The following is a 12549-nucleotide window of genomic DNA, read 5'->3' on the forward strand; positions in this document are numbered from 1 at the left end:
TGTTTTCCTATGTACATACATAAATGATATCACACTGCAACAATTTTCATTTAGTTTTCTACCTAATATTATACCCTAAGCATTTCCTATAATATATGTTAAGCACTCACAAACAACCACTTTTAATAATTTCTTCGTATTCTTTTGAGGAAATTCATATTTTAACAATTCTACAATTTAGCTTTCTAATAAGTAATCTTCAGAGAGTGTTTTTTCATGTAGCTTTTTCCAGATAGTGGATTCTAATCTTGGCATAGATTTTCACATATGTGATTGCCAGATCAAATGACCATTTTGGAGGACTAGAAACACTCTGCCATGATTCGTTCTTTTAAGCTCCTAGTGAGATAGTGAGAACTTAATGAAAGTGACCCATTTCAAACAGTTACATTTCTTTGGGTCTGAATATTTTTAGATTCTTAACACCTCTTCCTTGCTTTGTCCCTGTCAACTACTTGGGGGACCTTGGGTCTCTTTTGGCCACCATCTATTTGTTTAGATGAATTCTTTTCTTTTTTCTTTCTTTCTTTCTTGCTTTCTTTTTCTTTCTTTCTTTCTTTCTTTCTTTCTTTCTTTCTTTCTTTCTTTCTTTCTTTCTTCTTTCTTTCTTTTTCTTTCTTTTTATTTCTTTCTTTCTTCATTCTTTCCTTTCTAAGATTTTATTTATTTATTCATGAGAGACAGAGAGAGAGAGAGAGAGAGAGACAGAGAGAGGCAGAGACACAGGCAGAGGGAGAAGGAGGCTTCATGCAGAGAGCCCAATACAGGACTTGATCCCAGGACTCCAGGATCACGCCCTGGGCCGAAGGCAGAGGCTCAACCACTGAGTCACTCACGTGTCCCTCTTTCTATTTGAGAGAGAGAGAGAGAGTGAGTGAGCATGAGTGGGAGGGAGGAGCAGAGGGAGAAGTGGGAAAAGCAGATTCCTTGCTGAGCAGGGAGCCTGATGTGGGCCTTGATTCCTGGACCCTGAGATCATGACCTGAGCCAAAGGTAGATGCTTGACCAATTGAGCCTCCTAGGTACCCCTAGATGAGTTCTTTCAAACTGAGATCCTGGGCACCAACAGGTCAGTGAGAGTGGTGGGGGGTCCTTACTCTTTTCAACATTTCACCAACCTAACAGAAATCATACATTTATTCACAATGTGGCACATGTGAGTGAGCTTACAAGTATAGTCTGTCCCCAGTCCAGCCTTTCTATGACCAAAACCCTGGCTAAGGGCTCAACTGCAAGCTGAGTGCCTGAGCCAGAACCCAACCATGCTGCTCTCAGGTTCCTGACCCTCAGAGATTTTGTGAGATAATAATGATTTGTTGTTTTTAGCTGTCAAGGTATAGAGTAAGTTGTCACATAGTAATAGATTAACTAATACAGATTTTGGAAATGGGATGTGGCCTTAACAAAAACAAGGAATGTGGACAAAAGACCTGAACAAGCACTTCATAAAAGAAAATGTCTAAGTGATTAATGAGCATGTGAAAAGGAGCTCGTTATTAGTCATCAGAAAAATGCATATTAAAACCACAGTGAAATACCACTACACACACACACACACACACACACACGCCAGAAAGGCTAAAATTAAACAAACTGACAATTCCAAGTGTTGATGAGGATGTAAAGTAAGTGGGATTCTCATACATCGTTGGCAGGAGTATAAAATGGTGCAACCACTTCAAAAAACTAATAAAATTAAAATAAACTTACCCCTATTGATCCAGGAAGTACAGTCCTAGATTTACACCAAAAGAAATGTCCAAGAAGAGTACATAGATGTTCTTAGCAGCTTCATTAATTATATGCCTAACCTGCAAATAACCAGGAAAATAGGTAAACAAATTGTCATCTAGGCAATGGAATATTATACAGTAACAAAAACAGGTGAAGCATCTCTATACCAACTTGGATGAATCTCAAAAGCATCATTTTAAGCAAAAGCAGTCTATACTGCATGATTCCATTTACATGATTTCAAAATCAGGTAAAACCAATTTGTAGTGATAAAAGGGGGTACTGGTTACCCCAGGATTATTAAATTGCATTGGAAGATAGGAGAGGACTCTTGGGGGTGATAGAAACGTTCCTTATTTTGACCTCAGCCCTAAGAGCAGCCCCATGAAGGTGGAGGGTGGGGTTGGGGCTGGGGCCTGGCCCCTCCTGCCGACAGCCATGGGAAGGAACCGTCCTGAAAGTGGGTCTTCTACCCCACACCCGCTTTCAGTTAAGTTACCTGAAGCTTTGGCTCTCATCCTGCCTGAAACATCCAGAGGCTCTGAGACAGCACTGCCCAGGTGTGGACCGGGATGCCGCTGCCTCACAGCACCCAATTGGATGTGTAAATGGTGCCTCCTGGTGGTAGAGGTGTGTATTTTGGGGATCACAGGTGTGATGGCTGGAGTTCCAACAGCCCTATTGGATCACAACTTATGGACTGAAGAGGACAGCAATAATATGAAAGGAGACTGAGTCCCCCTGATGATGAAGCACCACATTAGCCCTGGGTACCCTGTCTCTAGATCCCATTTTTGTAAAAGCAAATTAAACTTCTATCTTGTTTAAGGTTAAAAAAAAACGGTGGGGTCACACTGGGCAATACATATATGTTTTAGCAAATGAGGGTTGCTATGACAAAATACCAGAGACTGGGTGGCTTATAAACAATGGAAACTTATTTCTCACAGTTCTGGAGGCTGAAAGTCTGAGATCAGTGTGCCAGCATGGTGATGGCCCTCTAGCAAATGGCAGACGTCCTGTGTCTTCACATGGCAGAAAGAGGCAAGGGAGCTCTTGGGTGTCTTTTATAATATATTTACCTTCATGTGTTAATCGCCTCCCAAAGACCCCACTTCTCTCTTTTTTTTTTTAAGATTTTATTTATCTATCCGAGAGAGGGGAAAGGAGAGAGAGAGAGAGAGAGAGAGAGAGGCAGACACAGGCAGAGGGAGAAGCAGGCTCCATGCCGGGAGCCCAACGTGGGACTCGATTCCGGGTCTCCAGGATCACACCCTGGGCCGAAGTCGGCACTAAACCGCTAAGCCACCAGGGCTGCCCAAGACCCCACCTCTCAATACCATCACCTTGGGGAATAGGTTTTAACAAATGAATTTGGGGGGATATATTCAAAACAGAGCAATGTATAAAAAATTCACAAAACCATACCCATAAGATTTGTTCACTTTACCACTATGTATAAATTACATTTCAATAATACATTGCTAAAAAAAAAATTCAGTCCTTTCTGTGGTCCATAAGGGCCTAAGAATAATGTCTTTGGCTCCCTCTTTGACTTCATCTCTTGGCACTCCTCCCTCCCCTTATTCATTCTCCACACACACTAGCTTTTTTCCTGGTCCTCTAACACATCAAGCATACTGCCACCTTTGCATTGACTTTTCCCTGAATAATCTCTGCCCTCAAATATCATCCTTCATTTTATTCAGGTCTTTGGTTGTCACAGTCACAGTTCTTTGAAAAACAGCCTCAGGCATGGACTGTTAGTGCTTTATTTGGGAGGTAAATCCAACACAGCTGGTCACTCAGTGTATTTTTCTTAGGGCTGCTGTAACAAAGTACCACTAATGAGGTCACCTAAAACAATAGGTATGTATTGTCTCACAGTTCTGGAGGCTAGATATCCGAAGTCAAGATGTTGGCAGGGCCATGGGTCCTACTGTAAGGGAGATCCTTCGTTGTCTCTTCTAGCTTCTGCTGTTTGCTGGCAGTCCTTGGTGTTCATTGCCTGGTAGACACATCATTCCAACCTCTGTCTCTGTCATCACATGGCTGTCTTCTCCCTCTGTGTCTCTGCCTATTCTTCTTATAGGGACATCAACTGTATTGAGCTAGGGCCCACCCCAATGATCTCATTCATCTTAACTCGATTACATCTGCAAAGACCCTCTTTCCAAATAATGTACTAGGGTTAAGACTTCAAGACTTTAGGGGAACACAATATAAATTATAATACTCAGTAAGCATATAGGCTTGGTCACACAGGTTGACCTCAAACAGGCTGCATGGAGAAATCATGTACTGGAACAGTCCATCAGAGGGGAAAAGGGAGATGAAGTTTATCTGGCCAGTGTCCTCCAGTCTCCCATCCCCCTCTAGTCAAAGTTCATTCAGGGGGAATTAAATCCTCTGCATTTCTGCATTTTATCCTTTAGTCCCATTGACAGTTGCTCAGGAGACAAGGCCCTGTGGTTTGGCATTTCAGCTGAGTTTGAAGAGGAATGGAAGAGGAGTCAATATATTCTAGACCTATGGCTGGTGATCCTCAGACAGGGAAACCACAGGGGTCTGCATGGAGTCTTCCAGCTGCTATGGCAGCCAAGGAAGAGCAAGTGGCTGAGGATGAGACAGGTGGTGTGTAGATGGCCCTATGCTCTGCTCAGATGTTACCTTATCAAGGAGGTTTTTTCTGACTACTTCGTATTAAGTAGAAGCCCCCTTTCCATCTCTGTATTCACTGGTTTTAATTGTCCCTCACAGAGTGTCCTCACTGGACATAGGATATATTTATATGTGTATCTGCTTATATCTTATTTTACCCACTACAATATTCCATCCAAGTAGGGCATTTGTCTGTTCTCTGCTCCTCCATCAGTGTCTAGCATAGTGCCTGGAACATTTGTAGGAGCTCAATAAGTATTTACTGACTTGAATAACTAGATAAATTAATGAATAAAGAAATGAAAAGGGCCCCACATTTGCAGTTTGTTGGGAGGTAGCTGAGGGGGTGGCAGTGGGGTTATCTTAGACACAAACATGCCTATCATAAACAGATCCAGACCTAGGTTCACCTGAAGGGAAGGTTCCATTTCCAGAGTTTAAATTGTGCAACTTGCGGAGTTGGTAAGGAGTTAGCCAGCATCAGGGCTATGATGTCTCTGGGCCATCAGGCAGAGGAAAGAGCTGACAGATTTAGAACCTGCCTCTTGAGAACCTAGGAGAGCTGAAAGCAAGTGGTCCTCCTTGCCCTGCAGAGTCACAGTGGGCAAAGAATCCTGTTTTTGCTTCTTGACCTCTTCCTGAGCCTCCTGAGTTCTTTTCTGCCTCTAGAACTGAACAAGTATTTCTAATCCAAAAATGCCAGTAGACGTATCTTTCTCAGTAGCATGGCACTACCATATTTTTCATGTGGAAAAATGGTGCACCTAAGCAAAAGAGTTCAACTCATTACTTTCTTGCCCAGTCAGAATTTTGTGTCTTGCTTTAAACGACATCTCTCTCTTTTGCCTCAAGTTCTGCATGCTCTTGGTTTAATATAATCAATAAGATTTTTAGTCACAAACTCTCTTTTCTGTGCTTATTTTCCCAATGGAATCCACTATATAAAGTAATCTACTTTTGAAATATGTTGGAGGCCATATTGGATTGCAGATGAAAAAGAGGTTGTAACAAATGTGAGGTGGCTGTGATTCACTTGAAATTGTTTTCATGGTAATTTTCTCCATTAATGTGAAAAATGTGTATAGTAACAAAGGTAGAGATTTTCTGAGTTGGATAATATACTATGCTTCTCTTGCATACTATCAAAAAGCAACGGTAGCTTGTTATTTTTACCAAAATAGATATACTCCACTAGATATAAATAGGCCTAAGACTAATGCCATGACATGGTGACATTTTCCTCACCCCAAACTATTTACCCAAGCTAGTTACTGCCACTTTACCAACCCAACTTGAAGAAGTGGCATACAGAACACTTCCACACATAGGGTGGCATTTGTTAAGGTAAGGCAGGCTTTGGCTCTGGTGGTGTTGAACCTGGTTAGTCCTTGCACCTAGTTAGACCAGAGTTACTTGGCTATCAATGATTTTCACAGTTCTTGGTTGCAGAGGAACTGTCCCTTCTGAAAACATGGCCAGGTGGAGCATTCAAGCTCTTTTACAGCCAATTCCCCCCTAAGCAAAGAGTTCATATGTTAAATGAACTAATACAAATAACTCCTAGTTTTCTTTATAAAGGTCAGTATGCTTTTCTAGAATATAATTTTACTTCTAGGAGCAAGAGATTCTTCTTCTCTTTTAGGACTTGCTTCCATAACTAAGTCATAAATTTTAACTCTCAATATTTTTTTCAAGAAGATTCATTTTAACTTTGTCTTTTGACTATATAATTTACCTTTCTGTAAAACAGAAGACTATTACTACACATAGCCTCTTTGTAGGGGGCATAAAAACTGACAACTTAAAATTTTACATTAGTTCATTATGAATCTGGAAATTGGAAGGCAGTCACTAGACAATCCCAAGCCTGGTTTTTGGTAATATTTTGTTGTTTACTTTAATTCCAGTGCCCCAAACTGGATATATCTAAAGTGCAATTAAAACAACCTAGCTAATTCCTCACTAATTGGCTCTTACATTCCCTAGTGATATGAATACCAAAAAAACAAACAATTCTGCTTCTAAAACTCACAGAGAAGCCTAATATCAAAGGTTTTAAATATAGGTCATTTGTGATTTTGCCTTATCAATAAAATTTTTATGTTATCATAACCAAAATATTAGTCACTTTTCTATCCTCTCCTATTGTTCAAGATTTTAATCCAAATACACTACCTCAAATTGACAAGTCTTCAAAGTTTTAAATCAAGACCACAAAGTTTATTATTACCCACAAATTGGGCCTCTCCTAATCAGCTATTTTTAATTATGCATTTCTTCTTCAGAAAGCCTAAGAGACCATGTGAGCTACACTTTCCTAATGACTGTGGTATTCCTTACAACTCCCAGGTGAATAGCTCTGCCTGTAAAAGGCAATTGTGTTGGTTGAGTAGGCACTAATTTTGAAAGTATGGAAAAGGAAGTTGGCTTGATTCAATTTTCACTAGCCTGTCACAGATGCTAACTTCAAGTTTCCTCTGAGGCACCAAAATAAGATAGATATGAAATTTCAGAGTCATGTTTTACGAGTCTACAACTTCTCATTGCATGAGGAAATAAAAGTGTCTAAAAAGTGAAAACTGAAGGAATATTTCATAAGTATTTTCTTGGTGAGACCTGTGCTAGGTTTCCTACCACCAAGGGTAGGGAAAGGAAGGACTTCAATGGGCCACTCAGATAACAGTTCTCTGAAGTCAAGGGCATGGAGGATTCATTTTTTGACTCTAGCCCTGGAATCTACAGACCAGGGGGAAAGGATTTGTGAACTTCTTGTCAATGGGGGCTAAGTGCTTTAGATAGGATTGGTCTGTGCTGTCAGAGTTTACTGTGGTAAAACAGGCACAGCTGTTTCTATGGACCAGATGTGAGACACACAAGAGAATCATCCTGTAGCTCCTATAAGTCCTGTTCAAGAAGACAGCTGAGGTATGAGTGGAGGATAAATTGGGACTCTTACAGAAAGAGGCAGTTTGGGGGTGACCACAGGAAAGTCAGGTTTGGATGTGGAGAAGATGGGCAAAAGGGTGGCACTTGCCTATGTTGAAGACCCAGCAAGAAGGCTACCCAGGAATATATGAAAACACCCATGAGAAAAAGAGCTGGCTTGATACACTCGGCAAGCCTGGAAAATGTGATGCCAACTATCCCAGCCAAGAAAGAACTTTCCTGCCCTCCTTTTCTCTCCTCCCTTCCCCACTCCTTTGATTCTAAAAGGGTAAAATCCAGCAGGTATTAAGTAGGGGCACAATGAACAAGGAAATAAGAAGCTGTCCATATCCTCTTTCCTAAAGGCTGGAAGCTGCCTGAAACCAACTCTAGATGGGGAGGGAGAGGGAATTCTCTTTGAATAAAGATAGAAGTATTTAGTAATATATTGGTTTGGACATTCTAATAGAAAAACTGTGGTACTTTCTATGATCTATAAGTGACCAAAAAGCTATCACCAGTGGCAGGGATAGAATTACAGTAACAGATACCTAGGCCCTTTAGTATAACAGATCTCAATTGGTTGTCACCAGATTCCCATGAAATGCAGAGGGCAGATGCTTTTTATCTGCATCGTACAGAAATTAATAATCACACCAATAGCTAAGAGTCACTGAGCTTGCACTATGTGCCTGGAACTTACGCTAAATTTCCTGTAACTATCATATGCGTGTGTAACTATCAATGTATCCTCTTTACAGATGATGAAACAGGGCCTTAGACTAGGTAATTCATGTAAGGTCAAAGAGTAGAGAATGGAGCTGCAACTTAATCTTGACCGTCTCTCAAATTCCTAACTTTGAACCTCTGCTGAGATGAACAAAATGGAACTTGGACATTAAGTAACTCACTCAAAATTCTACAAGTAGTAGTAATTGGCATTAACAGACTTGGGTTTTATAACTTACCCTCATCTCATTGGAGATCTTCTGTGAAGATCTCAACTGTCTCATAGAGAAGACATTCACTAACCTATGGAAGGCGATTAAAAAAATATTTTTGGCCAATGTAAAACAAGCTTCAAAGGAAGATACTTTAAGTAAAATTATATCTATACATTATTTTGTAGCTATTAAATGTTTTAATGAGGATATTTTTAAACATGTAAAGCACTTTTCTCTTCCAAGTAGAAAAAAATAGTCTATAAAATATTAACGCTTTCAAGGTTTGTAGGAATGCATGTATCTATATCTATACATATATTGACACTTGAAAAACAGGAGTTTGAACTGCAGGCAGTCAGTCCACTTATATGAGGATTTATTTTGATAAGTATGGGCAATACAGTAAATGTACCTTCTCTTCCTTATGATCTTTATTTTTAAAGATATTTTATTTGAGAGTGTCTGCATGTGCAGTGGGGAGGGGCAGAGGGAGAGAGAGAGAGGGGATCATAAGCAGATCCTACACTGAGTGTGAAGCCGGAAGCAGGGCTTATATCAAGACCCCCAAGATTAGGACCCTGGCTGAAACCAAAAGTCAGATACCAAACTGCGCCCCACAGGCCTCCATTCCTTATGATCTTAATAACTTTTTCTTTCCTCTAACTTACTTTACTGTAAGAATATAGCGCACAATACGTATACACAGTGTGGGTTAGCTATTATTGATAAGGTTTATGGTTAACAGTAGATTACTAGTTATATGTAAATTTAACTGCAAAGAGGTGGAGGTGGGGGGAGGCAGGGATGCGACGGTGGAGGTGTGTGTGGTGTGTATGTCTGTGCCCCTAAGACCGGTGAGGTTCAAGGGTCAACTGTATTCATAATTGAATGTAAGTAGCTAGTTACATGCACGTTTTAATGAGTATGTATATTATTGTATCTTTTTAAAATTAGAAGATTTAGAATAAATTGCTCTAAAGTATTAGAGATAAATTATTACTTCTAGGTGGTGGAATTATGGGTAACTTTTACTTTGTCTCCTGTAGTTTTATTTTTCTCCAAAAGATCAATACATGTTCTTTTTATTTCTCCTGTCAGATAGGTTTATTATTTTTTGATTACTATTTACTTTTTCCGTTTTATTTGAGATATAATCTGCATATCACAAAATTCACTCATTTTAAATATACTATTCAATAAATGGCGTTAAATTTACAGAGTTGTGCATCCATCACCAGGAGCCGTTTTAGCACATTTCCAACCTTCCAAAAAGATTTCTTGGGCCCATTTGTAGTCACTCCCCATTCCCACCCTCCAGACATAGGAAAAGCCTCATCTACTTTCTGTCTCTATAGACTTATGTTTTCTAGACATTTTACCTAAATGGAATCACACAATATGTGATCTTTTTTTAGTCTGGCTTGATTTACATTCTTTTAAAGAAAGGAAGAGAATAAATATTCTCTGGTTCTTTGCCTTTCCCATCAAAACCAAAGACAATTTCTTATTTTCTTTCTCTTCTAATAGGATAATCATGCAACAGCCTCTTTATTTCTGTAATTCTTGACCAGTAATCAAATCCCTTTTAGACCACAAGAGTAATTTGTAGAACAGTGAACTTACTTCTGACATTTCAAGGGTCTCTTCTATCCTTCTTCCTCACAACAATTATAATCATTTTGTTCTTATCACCTGGGCAGTCATTTTTAAAAGATTCTTTTTATTCATTTGACAGAGACACAGAGAGAGAGAGAGAGAGGGAGCACAAGCAGGTGGAAGCAGCAGAGGGAGTAGTCAGCTCCCCGATGAGCAAGGAGCACCCTGGGATCATGACCTGAGCCAAAGGCAGACGCTTAACTGACTGAGCCACCCAGGTGCCCCTGGGCAGTCACTTTTGACTTCTACTCTCATTCTTTTGACCAAATCAGTGACTCCATCTCTGAATTGCAAGGGCTTTAGAACCAGACAAATCCAAATCTGGTCAGGAATCCCCAGTCCAGTAGCTGGGCTCTTCAGAACAAACTTATCAACTTTTCCTGAGGCCTAGTGTCCTTGTGCTAGTGATATACTGGAGTTCCTGGTACCTACCACTACAGCTGAATGGGGACATGTGAGAGTTTGAGGCAAGTTAATGATCACTGTTGCTCCACTGAAAGGATATTCTTTAAATAATTCTTCAACTTCTATTTTGGGGAAGGGCAAAGTCTCCATAGAGCAAAACAGATTCCTTGTGGTTCATTGGGCCTATGCTCCCTAGAACACACATTAGACTCCTTGAGCTCTCACTCTCACTCCCACTTCAGTAGCTCATCAATGTTTTCCTTGCAGCTCAATCAACACTCTCCCTGAAAGTACTGATAAATATAATTTTCTCTGTTTCACTACATTTTCAAAGACATTTGTCCCTTTTTGTGGAGTAGTGCCCTGGGCAGCTGACCTTCTGGCTTGGCTTCATAGAATGTTCTAAAGATTAAACGAGATTACACATGTAGAGCACTCTGCATAGCATCTAACACTCGGTGGATATTCAATAAATGGTGACTATTTTTAGTATTATGGCCAAAAACTATGTCAACTTAGAGCCTCTGGTAATGACACGTCATATGAAGTCATTTTCCCCTTTAGCTCCCTACCTATAAGTATTCTCTGAGTAAAGGCATTTTAAGAAAGCATTTGGTAACCTTGAAATGTTCTCAAGAGCTCTTTATAAATGAATCTTCATAAATACAGGAAACCCATTTCCTCCTTCATACTTCTGTCATTAAAAAAGCAACAACAGAAATACCTTTGGTACTCTGTGTTTAGTATAACATTTTAAATGTCACTTACCTAAAACGTGATAGAAATGAACAGGATGGAGGTCAACTGGGGACAAGTCTGGAGCACAGGGAGGTGTTGCTGAGGCAATACGCTGGCAGGTCTGAAACCAGATCCTGGCTATAGAACAGAGGGGAAAACGGCAAATTCTTTGGAGGAGTTTTATTAGGATAAAAGCATTCCAGAATGCACCTGCTGTTTCATTTTCCAGCCTCCTTGCACCTCCTCTGAGTGAGGGTAGGGCAGGGGAGAGGGAGAAGCCAGATTGAGGTTAGCAGGGCCACCTCTCTTTGCCCCATTGTCTCTCCCTATCTGCACACCATAAATATAAACAGTGTTTGGCAGTGGTCCAAAAGATTTAACTTGTGCCCAAATTCCTAAAATAATGGAGCTTAATTTGATTTTTGGCAGAACAGAACGAGATGACTTCTAGGCATAACATTGGTTGTGCATTCCGACCAGAGACAGGCCAAAGTGACCTGCGGGGTCAACCATCCACCTTCGCCCACACGCCTTGGGAGCTTGCCCCCCCCCTGCCGCCCCCCAGGCCCCAACCCCCACTTCTGCAGGTAGCTCCACTGCTCCCCATTCTGAACTGTCCCGCGGTCCTGCCCGCTGCGGGGAGGGGACGGGAGGGGGGGGCGACCCTGCGTGGCCGCCCACCTGCGACAGGTGGCCCCCTTGCCTCGGGGCGACCTGGATCGCCCCCCTGGCCCCCGGGCCTCAGAAGCATGGACAGGGACGGAGGGCAGGCGCCGCGGGGTGGCTGTGGGAGGGGGCGGGGGTGGCCGTCCTCGTGCTTGTTGAGACATTGAATGAGATTACACAGGTAGAGCACGCTGCGTGGCGTCTAACGCGCGGTGGATGTTCAATAAATGGTGGCTCTTATTGGCATTAGGGCCAAAACCGTGTCAACGTAGAGCCCCTGGTAACGACACGTCATAGGAAGTCCTTTTCCCTTTAGGTCCCACCCAGAAGCATCCTCTGGGTAAAGGCACGCGTGTGTCCCGGCGTCGCGCAGGTGAAGGACGCCCAAGCAGGTGCTGGGTTCAAGGCCCGAGCCCGGCCTCCCCCGGCCGCTGCGCTCGCCCCTGCCCGTGCCCGTGCCCGTGCCCGTGCCCCTGCCCCTGCCTCTGCCCCTGCCCGTGCCCCTGCCCCTGCCCGTGCCCCTGCCTCTGCCCCTGCCCCTGCCGCCCCGAGCCGCAGGCCGCCGCCTCCCCCGGCCCCGTCTCGGGGCTCCCGCCCGGGCCTCGGCACCCCCGCCCCGCTCCTCCAGCGGGGACGCCCCGGCGAGCGCAGCAAGAAGCCGCAAGTTTTGACAACCGCTGAGGAAGACTAGCGGTCTCTAAGGAAACCGGGAGGCAGCAGCCATTTTAGGGGCATTCGCCGCAGGAAGACTCTGCACCGACAGCCCCGTCCACGCTGCCGGGGCCCGCAGGCCGGGGCGGCCACCTGTCGCAGGTGCGCG

General features: G+C 42.6%; 1 long non-coding RNA gene across 1 annotated transcript in view; it reads right to left on the bottom strand.

The window, feature by feature from the left end:
- LOC112668103 (uncharacterized) overlaps positions 1–12549 on the bottom strand; it is a 61688-nt gene that overhangs the window by 32974 nt on the left and 16165 nt on the right. Inside the window, exons 4-6 of the long non-coding RNA XR_007408599.1 lie at positions 11094–11201; positions 8289–8352; positions 1711–1811 (exon numbers count right to left, since the gene is read on the bottom strand). This is a non-coding gene — a long non-coding RNA (uncharacterized LOC112668103). The remainder of the gene's footprint in view (positions 1–1710; positions 1812–8288; positions 8353–11093; positions 11202–12549) is intronic.

Source organism: Canis lupus, chromosome 36 (assembly GCF_003254725.2).
Source record: "Canis lupus dingo isolate Sandy chromosome 36, ASM325472v2, whole genome shotgun sequence".
NCBI lineage: Eukaryota > Metazoa > Chordata > Mammalia > Carnivora > Canidae > Canis > Canis lupus.